Here is a 10,040-nt window from a genome sequence, read left to right as displayed (position 1 = left end):
CACTGATTGATGGGGAAAAACAGGTCAGGAGGCTACGGCAGCCCCAGCCACTTGCTGAGATGAGCAAGAGCCTACAAAGAGGCTTGGTGAGCTTGGGTTGGGTTCAAATGGACATCCATCAGGAGTTTCAGTGGCGAAGGTGAGGCAGAGAAGCCAGGAGGCAGACAAAGCTCAAAGCCCTGACAGTTCCGTTGCTGAGAGTAGAGGGAATCACACACACAATGGGGAAACCTCCCTGGCTTAATGATGAGTGAAATAAATCAGACACAAATGGTCCACCCTGTCTGATTCCATTCCTATGAAGTTCAAAAGCAGAACAGATTGATGGTGATGGAAGTCACATTCATGTCCCTAGGGAGTGAGTATTGAGTGGGAAGGACAGGAGGGAATTCTGTGCAGTCCTGGAAATACACTATAACCTGTTCTGGGTGTTGGTTACAAGTTATCAAGATGTACACTTAAGCTTTGCCCACTTTTTACTGAATGTGTTAATCCTACATTTAAAAAGTTTAGCCCCACCCCCACCTTGGGACCGCAGCACTAACAGCAGGTTCCTGTTACGGAGCCATTCACGCAGATTCAATGGAGATTCGATTTACCTTGTTTGTTATTTTGTTGCTAGGCAACACAGTCCAGGCTGCACAACTAAGTGACGCCAATGATTAAGAGCCAATGTGGGGGATGTGCTAGACAAGGACCCAAGAGTGACTGACATGGACAATTCTCCCTCCCACCCAGTTTTCATTCTGGGAGGTGTGGGGTGGGTGCAAGGAGATGAGGGGGGTTGAGCAGGGCAGACTGAAAGGCAGGCAGGTCCCTCCTGGGCTGCTTTGAGCTGCTTTCCGTGTGTGTGTGTGTGTGTGTGTGTGTGTGTGTGTGTGTGTGTATCTATTGCCATGGCAACTGCTAAAATGAGCCTCTGTGGGTGTCAAGCAGTGATTGGAGGTCTCACTTGCCATGGAAGAGAGTAGCCTGATGAAGAAACTGATGAGTCATTGCCAAGAAAAGGCATGCTCGGGGTTACTGCTACAAAAATGGGACAGATTTGAGGCTGAAGGACAGGCCAGAGGGAATGGTGATGGGTTTCCTTTCCTTTTCTTTTCTTTTTTTTTTTAAAGATTTTATTTATTTGAGAGAGTGAGTGAGCTAGAGAGCACAAGCAGGAGGAGCAGAAGTAGAGGGAGAAGCAGGACCCCCGCCCCCCCGCTGAGCAGGGAGCCCAACTCTCTTGATTTGGTGCTCGAACCCAGGACCCCAAGATCATGACTTCACCCAAAGGCAGATGCTTAACCAACTGAGCCACCTAGGAGCCCCAGAGGTTTTCTGAAGGGCAGGGATGGGCAGGGCATGAAGAGAAAGACTTAAGACCAGTTAAAAGCTGAAATGATGTGGAAATAAACAAAGACCACCCAAATGAGAAAAGCAAAGGCTATTTATTCAGAGCTTACTGTACAAATGGAGTCAGCCACCATCCCGTGTTTGGCAGACACTCAGGCAGGCAGAGGAGCGGGGAAGCTTTATAATGCAAAAAAGAAGCCTTCAGACATGCTCTGTGTGGAGGCTGCTGGCATGGGGATCCTAGAGGCAGGCATCCTACTTGATCAGTTACTGACGCATATTTGGCTTTCTCTCGTTGATCCTAGATTGGAAGTGGGACCCAAAGTTAGAGAAGCTGACAGCTATTGATTAAGTGCTGATCTTTCTAGGCCAATTGCTACAGGGGTTAAAGTTTGGCTTCCTGGGCTGGTTGCAGCAGATGGGGGGTTACAGTTCTATCATCCTCTATGAGTAGGCCGTTGTCCATTCATGTAGTGAGTCTCTCTGTGAATAACTAGATGGATTCGCGCTCCGGGCCGCGCAGCCCCCTCCGCGGAGCTGCCGCCCAAGCCCCTCTGAGCTGCTCCTGGAACCGCGCAGGCCCCTCTGCACGGAGCCTCTTCCTCTGCCCGAGCCCCTCCGAGCTGCTCCCGGGGCCGCGCAGCCCCCTCTGCGGAGCCGCCGCCCGAGCCCCTCCTGGCTGCTCCACTCTGGAAAACTGTGTGGAGGTTCCTCAAACAGTTAAAAATAGACCTGCCCTACGACCCAGCAATTGCACTGTTGGGGATTTACCCCAAAGATACAAATGCAATGAAACCCCGGGACACCTGCACCCCGATGTTTATAGCAGCAATGGCCACGATAGCCAAACTGTGGAAGGAGCCTCGGTGTCCAACGAAAGATGAATGGATAAAGAAGATGTGGTCTATGTATACAATGGAATATTCCTCAGCCATTAGAAACGACCAATACCCACCATTTGCTTCAACGTGGATGGAACTGGAGGGTATTATGCTGAGTGAAGTAAGTCAGTCGGAGAAGGACAAACATTATATGTTCTCATTCATGTGGGGAATATAAATAATAGTGAAAGGGAATATAAGGGAAGGGAGAAGAAATGTGTGGGAAATATCAGAAAGGGAGACAGAACGTAAAGACTGCTAACTCTGGGAAACGAACTAGGGGTGGTAGAAGGGGAGGAGGGCGGGGGGTGGGAGTGAATGGGTGACGGGCACTGGGGGTTATTCTGTATGTTAGTAAATTGAACACCAATAAAAAATAAATTAAAAAAAAATAACTAGATGTTAGACACGTCAAGAGCATGGTCCCCATGGTCTAATTCACGAGGAGATAAGGCACTGTGTAGTATAGAGACACAGCTGTGAGGGCCACCCCCGGAGAAGTGGGACACGGAGTACACAGGCAGGAAAGTAGTGGGTGAGGTTAAACCCCACATGAACTCAGCAGTACAGGGAGCAGGAGCACCTCTGATGGGGACTCCAGTCTCCTGATGTATTTCCTGCACTAGCTCTGGATTCAGACGCTGAGTGCGTCACCTCAGTTATGTCAGACCTGGGTAACTCACCGAATCTGAGTCTTCTCCTCTGCAGCTCTTATCTCATAGGGGGTGTTGAGATTTGAATGAGATATTATTGGACAAGTTCATTGGACAGGGCCTGGCACTCAGCAAGTGCTCAGTCAATGTTAGATGTTATTCAGAGCTTCTGAATGATTGGTCAAAAATTTAAGAGTACTGTGGAGATCAATATGCAAACTATAGATGTAATTGCAAACCAAGGTGTCAGAAACCTGGACTCAGAGTGGGGTCAGAGGATGGGTGGTGAATGTACTGAAGGGCAGTAGAGGCGCAGTCCTGTGGGCATCATTTGTCCAGACTAGATTGTGCCCTTTCCAGGGGCAAAGGAGGAAAAGGGGAATGAGCTGGTGGTGAGCCTGCCAACTCCCTAAGAACTCTGGGGTGATGCAAGAGCAGTTCTCTAAAAGACAGGCAGATCTAGGGGGGGCCTGCTGCTGGCTCAGTCAGTAGAGCATGTGACTCCTGATCCCCCCACTGTGAGTTCAAGCCCTCATGGGCCTTGGATGTAGAGCTTACTTTAAAAAAGGGAGAGTGCAAGTGAGCGAGGTAGATCTTGTTGCCAGGAGACAAAGAGGAAGGGGAACCTCACAAACAAACAACATGTCTGTCATATGCTTTAATGCTCAGAAAGAAGATTTAGGGGTGCCTGGGTGGCTCAGCCAGTGAAGCGTCTGACTGGCTCAGGTCACAATCTCAGGGTCCTGGGATTGAGTCCCCCATTAGGCTCCTGGCTCAGTGGGGCAACTGCTTCTCTCTCTCCTGCCCCTAACCCTGCTCACGCCCTCTCCGTCTCTCTCAAATAAATAAATAAAATATTCTTAAACAATATTTGAACCTAAGAAATTGAGAAGTTCTAGTTAGACTTCAATTACACCTAAACAGAATGGAAGTTGTTCCCTGGGTTACCCAAGTGAGGTTGTGGTTCTTACCCAGTAAACCTAGAAAGAGCTTCTGAATTCAATGGTAACTTTTTCAGGGACAGGAGGAAAGTCTTTGATCTGCCTGATCTGCTTATCTCCAGGGTCTAACAGCACATTCCACTGAAAACCTGCTCCGTAAACGTTCCATGGTAACGGAGACACACGAGAGAGACAGAAGAATTTCCACTCCCGAGCGTAATGCTTTCCATAAATACAGGAGGGAGAGGTGGCAGTTCCTAAAGATTCCTTTGGATTCCCTATATGGTGCCATAAAACCTCTAAGGGAGAGCCTCAGTTTAGGGCAATGACACAATTGCAGGTGAGGAGCCAGTCAGATTGGAAAATGTACGTTTCAAGCCAGGAAACCGGAGACAGGGCTAGAGTGGCTGCAACCTCAGCAAGTCCATGCTGAGGCTGACCCCGGTGGTGAGCGCAGATATTCCCTAACCACTGTTTTAGTTTTCTGTGGCTGCCGTAATGAATTACCACAAGTGGAATAGCTTCAAAAAGCAGAAATGTATCATTTCAGAGTTCGGGGAGTAAAAGTCTGAAATCGAGGTGTTGGGAGGGTCACGTTTCCTACAGAGGCTGGAGGAGAATCCATTCCTCGCCTCTTCCAGTTTCTGGTGGCTCCGGATGCACCTGGCTGTGGCTGCACCACCCCAGCCTCTGTCTCCGTCTTCAGGTGGCTTTCTCCTCTCCACGTCCCAAATCTCTCTCTGCCTCGCTCTTATAAGGACACCCGTCATTGCATTTTTGCTCCACCTGGATAATGCAGGATGGTCTTCTCATTTCAAGAGCCTTGACTTAATCACACCTGTAAAGACTGCTTTTCCAAATAAGATAACATTCACAGGTTCCAGGGATTAGGGCACGGACATGTCTTTTTGGGTGCCATCATTTTAGCCTACTATCTCACACCCCAAAAGTAAGAACATTAAGAAGAACATGCACTCCTGAAAATGCTTGTTGACTGCCACAGAGCTCCTGTGACATTCTGGAACTGACTCATGAGCTTACACAGGGCAACCCAGCATCCCCCTTTGGAGATGGAATTTGTTACCAGCCTGGGGTGATCTGCCTTAGCGTGGGAAATCCAACACAATTTTAAGGAATTCCTGGGCTATAGGATCCTCTGGCCATGGAAGTTTCCATGGCCAATTTAGATGCTTTTCTACTCTCAAGGGTGGACTTCTTGGTTCATTTATCCTCGGGGCCCCATGAGCCTATCTGGTTCAACATTTTGTAGAGTGCATGCTTGGGCATTCCAGCTGCATGAGATGGCCTTTTGGGGAAGGGTTCAGTGGCCACGGACATGTGGACACCACTGGTGGCATTCCCTTTTTGTAAATCCTCAACATATTTTATTAGGTTAGAGGCACCCAGAAATCCTATGGTAGAGAAGCCTAGTATTTCCCAACTTGCTTGCAACCCTTTATAGCTTATACTTTGTTCTGGAAGGGAGACCTAGTAAAAAGGAAATGTATGGGTAGGTGTTTACACTGTGTTTGCTCTGGGTTGGCAGGATGAGCGAATGTTATTCCTCATTTTTGACCCTCTTTGCCGTCCCAGGGCTGGTGCCAACTGCTGACTCTCATGGGCTCTGGTCCCTACTAGGCACCTGCTCACCCACTGGCATTTTACATCATCCCAGGATTCAACCGTATTTGCCCTGGACTTATTGATCTTGCTTTGATGTTGCAGCACAGAATGCACAGTCCCTGGTTGAGTTGAGTCCTGCAGCCATTTCCACATTCTGCCCTTTCACAATAGTTGGGGACCTTGCCTTGTTTGTGGGTGAACCTTTGCATACCATGGCCATTAAGTAAAAGGCATTTTTTAAAAATCTGGCTTCATTGAGTAGTAAGGTCAGAAATGTGGCAACTCAATCTGAATTTGGATGTGACTTGGAAGGGGTTAAGGGGTTCCTAACTTCATCTTTCCCTCCTTTGGTCTTTTCAGGAGAAATTCTCAAGGCCTGGCCTACATCACATGGATAAGCGCTCTGGGCCCAGTCACTGGGGAAGACCAGCAGGAGTCTGGTCTGACACAAATTAGAACAAGGCTTTATTTCACAGGAAAAATTAAAGGACAATTTTGTAATAAAGAGCTTAGAAGATCTTATAAAATAGGGATCCCTGGGTGGCGCAGCGGTTTGGCGCCTGCCTTTGGCCCAGGGCGCGATCCTGGAGACCCGGGATGGAGTCCCACGTCGGGCTCCCGGTGCATGGAGCCTGCTTCTCCCTCTGCCTGTGTCTCTGCCTCTCTGTCTCTCTCTGTGACTATCATAAAAAATAAATAAATAAAATAAAATAAAATAAAATACACTTGTTATTATGAATGTCAATAAGAATACTTTAAATGGGGCAGCCCTGGTGGCGCAGCGGTTTGGCGCCGCCTGCAGCCTGGGGTGTGATCCTGGGGACCCGGGATCGAGTCCCACATTGGGCTACCTGCATGGAGCCTGCTTCTCCCTCTGCCTGTGTCTCTGCCTCTTTCTCTGTGTGTCTATGAATAAATAAATAAAAATCTTTAAAAAAAATCTTGTTAAAAAAAGAATATTTTAAATGAATACATGCAACTTCAAATAGAAGAGTAATTTTTAAATCTAGCTCTTCTACTTAATGAGAAAGATGTGAATAAAAGGATGTGAAGGACTGTGACTTTCAACTATTACTCAACAGATTTTTTTTAAAGATTTATTTATTTATTTATTTATTTATTTATTTATTCATGAGGAACACACACACTGAGAGAGAGAGAGAGAGGCAGAGACACAGGCAGAGGGAGAAGCAGGCTGATGCAGGACAAGGAGCCCGATGTAGGACTTGATCCCCGGTCTCCAGGATCACATCCTGGGCTGCAGGCAGTGCTAAACCACTGGGGCTGCCCACTCAACAGATTATTAATAAATAGTGAGACTTGGTAGCCATCAGCTTAACTAAGTGATCCAATTCAGTAACATTAGTAGTGGCTCAACCTGACTTTCTGGCCTCCCCATGTGCTGCCATAAGAAAGATACAACACCACCTATGAAATATGCTTGCTTGCTTTCTTTCTTTCTTTCTTTTTTTTTTAAGATTTTATTTATTTATTTGACAGAGAGAGAGAGAGCATACAAGCAGGGGTAGTAGCAGAGAGAGAGTGAGAATCAGGGTCCCCACTGAGCAGGGAGTCCAACTTGGGGTTTGATTCTAGGACCCTGAGATCATGACCTTAGCTGAAGGCAGATGCTTCACCGACTGAGCCACCCAGGTGCCCCTGAAATATTCTTTCTTTTTTTTTAAATTTTTATTTATTTATGATAGTCACACACACACAGAGAGAGAGAGAGAGAGAGGCAGAGACATAGGCAGAGGGAGAAGCAGGCTCCATGCACTGGGAGCCTGACGTGGGATTCGATCCCGGGTCTCCCAGATCGCACCCTGGGCCAAAGGCAGGCGCTAACCCGCTGCGCCACCCAGGGATCCCTGAAATATTCTTTCTAAAGATATGTTTAACCCAAATCAAATCAAGGCTCCAGGCTAACTTCCAGTTTACAGGAAACAGAGAGGCTAAAAAAACAAGTTAAATGACAACAGGAAGAAGCAGTCAGATAAACTTAGAATGACGGATGTTGTATAAACAACTGTCCTGTGATCTTCCAACAGACATGTCATCAGAAAACCAAAGGTACTGGGACTGTTTTATTTTCATTTTTCTTGTTTATTTTATTTTATTTTTTAGAGAGAAAGAGAGCATGAGTGTGGGAGAGGGTAGAGAGAGAGAGAGAATCTCAAGCAGACTTCATGTTCCCATCAACAAGGGGCTCCATCTCACAACCCTGAGATCATAACCTGAGCGGAAATCAAGAATTGGATGCTTAACCCACTGAGTCACCCAGGTGCCTCCTTGGGACTATTTTAGAATAAGGGTGGTGGGACACCTGGGTTGCTCAGCAGTTGAGCATCTGCCTTTAGGTCAGGGTGTGATCCCTGGAGTCCAGGGATCAAGTCCCACACCGGGCTTCCTGCATGGAGCCTGCCTCTCCCTCTGCCTGTATCTCTGCCTCTGTGTGTGTGTGTGTGTGTCATGAATAAATAAAATCTTACAAAAAAATAGAATAAGGGTGGTGACCATACAGACTTAAATTGGTGGCAATTCATGAGGCTAGATAGATTAGATGTTTGAGTTACAGAAAAAAATTTTTTCAGGATACCTGGGTGGCTCAGTCTTTGAAGCGTCTGCCTTCAGCTCAGGTCATGATCCCAGGGTCCTGGGATCAAGTCCTGCATCAGGCTCACCATAGGGAGCCTGCTTCTCCCTTTGCCTGTGTCTCTGCCTCTCTCTGTTTCTCATGAATAAATAAGCAAAATCTTTAAGAAAAAAATAAATATGGATAATTATAAACAGTTGTTGAATCTGGGCTTGAAGATGTATGGATATTTATTGTACTCTTTTCATCACCTTCTCTGTATGTTTTATGTGGATTTTTTTTTTTAAGATTTTATTTATTTAGGGACGCCTGGGTGGCTCAGTGGTTGACCATCTGCCTTTGGCTCAGGGCCTGATCCCAAATGCTGGGATCAAGTCCCATGTCGGGCTCCTTGCATGGAGCCTGCTTCTCCTCCCTCTGCCTGTGTCTCTGCCTCTCTCTCTCTCTATGTCTCTCATAAATAAATAAAATCTTAAAAAAAAAAGATTTTATTTATTATTCATGAGAGACACACACACATACACACACAGAGGCAGAGGAGACACAGGCAGAGGGAGAAGCAGGCTCCTTGCAGGGAGCTCAATGTGGGACTCAATCCTGGGACTCCAGGATGATCATGCCCTGGGCTGAAGGCAGGTGCTAAACCGCTGAGCCACCCAGGGATCCCTTTCCCCAGATTTTGTAAACAACTATGTCAGTAACAAGAAACTCTTGGTACTCTATTTTGATGATTTGATTTGACTCAATGGACATCTTTGTTGAGAATATCTGCATGAAGTACTGAAATTGAATTTATTACAACCAAGAAATGCAGATATAAAAAGAACAGACACTCTAAATGTGATGTATCATTGTTGCTCAATTGATATTTCAGCTATGATAGGAATTAATTTGTCTCTTCCTAAGAAAGGCCTTCATACATATATTGTTATTCCAGAATCAAAAAGTTATCTCCTGAAAAATTATACTTCATTTATTCAGCTAATATTTACTGACATGCTACTACATGTCAAGGCGTGTGTTGGCCTCTGGGATACATCAGTGAATGAAAGGCGGCCACCCTCATGAAGGCCCAGAGGCTACAGACCTCTATCGGCATGTTACAATGTAGCTTGCTAAAGATTTTGCTTGTACACTCCCTCAAAAATTATATATACCTTTGTTTCTCGATCAGTAAAAAATTTCAGTTTATGTTTAAATGGTGGCAAAGATGTAATTCTGTTATAAAATTAACATTTTATTCTATTTTTAAAAGATTTTATTTATTTATTCATGAGAGACAGACAGAGAGAGAGACAAAGACACAGGCAGAGGGAGAAGCAGGCTCCATGCAGGGAGCCCGATGTGGGACTCGATCCCACGACCCCAGGATCATGATCCGATCCTGGTACTCCAGGATCACACCCTGGGCTGAAAGGATGCTCTCAACCACTGAGCCACCCAGGCATCCCTAAAATTAACATTTTAAAATAAAATTGTTTCATCGCTGTTTTAAAAATATCGTAAGTGTAGTTTCTTTATAATCTGTGTCTAGGAATTTCCATATCTGAAGTCTTTGTGGGATGGTTTTTGCTGTTATGTGAGTTCTTGCTCAAGGTATCTTGTGATATATATATGAACATCCACACATGTATTTGGTTATGCTTATTGTGTGCAGCTCATTGTAACCTTTTTTTTTGTGGAGGTTCTTTAAGGGCTGGTGTTATGGACTGAATCATATTCCCTTAAGATTCATTTTTTAAGCCTTACCTCCTAATGTGACTATATTAACAGATAGAGCCTTAAGGAAGTAATTAAATGAGGTCATGTAGGCAAGGCTCTAATCCAATAGGATACCAGTCCTTGAAGGAGGAAGAAGAAACACCAAGGACATGTGTACACATAAAAAAGAGCATGTGAGAATGTGTAGCGAGAAGGCAGCTGTCTGCAAGGCAAGGCGAGAGGCCCCAGGAGAGAAACCAACCTTAATGTCATCTTGACCTTGTATTCTCAGCTCTACAACCGTGACAAA

General features: G+C 45.8%; 1 long non-coding RNA gene across 1 annotated transcript; it reads left to right on the top strand.

The window, feature by feature from the left end:
• Window positions 1-639: 639 nt before the first annotated feature.
• On the top strand, window positions 640-6,023 carry LOC119877854. Its single transcript, XR_005383490.1, has 3 exons — window positions 640-760; window positions 3,936-4,153; window positions 5,797-6,023. It is a non-coding gene; the product is annotated as an uncharacterized LOC119877854 (long non-coding RNA).
• The last annotated feature ends 4,017 nt before the right edge of the window (window positions 6,024-10,040 follow it).

This window comes from Canis lupus, chromosome 34, assembly GCF_011100685.1.
Source record: "Canis lupus familiaris isolate Mischka breed German Shepherd chromosome 34, alternate assembly UU_Cfam_GSD_1.0, whole genome shotgun sequence".
NCBI lineage: Eukaryota > Metazoa > Chordata > Mammalia > Carnivora > Canidae > Canis > Canis lupus.
Note: the sequence above shows the minus strand (reverse complement) of the source record. Positions and strands in the feature narration are given on the sequence as shown.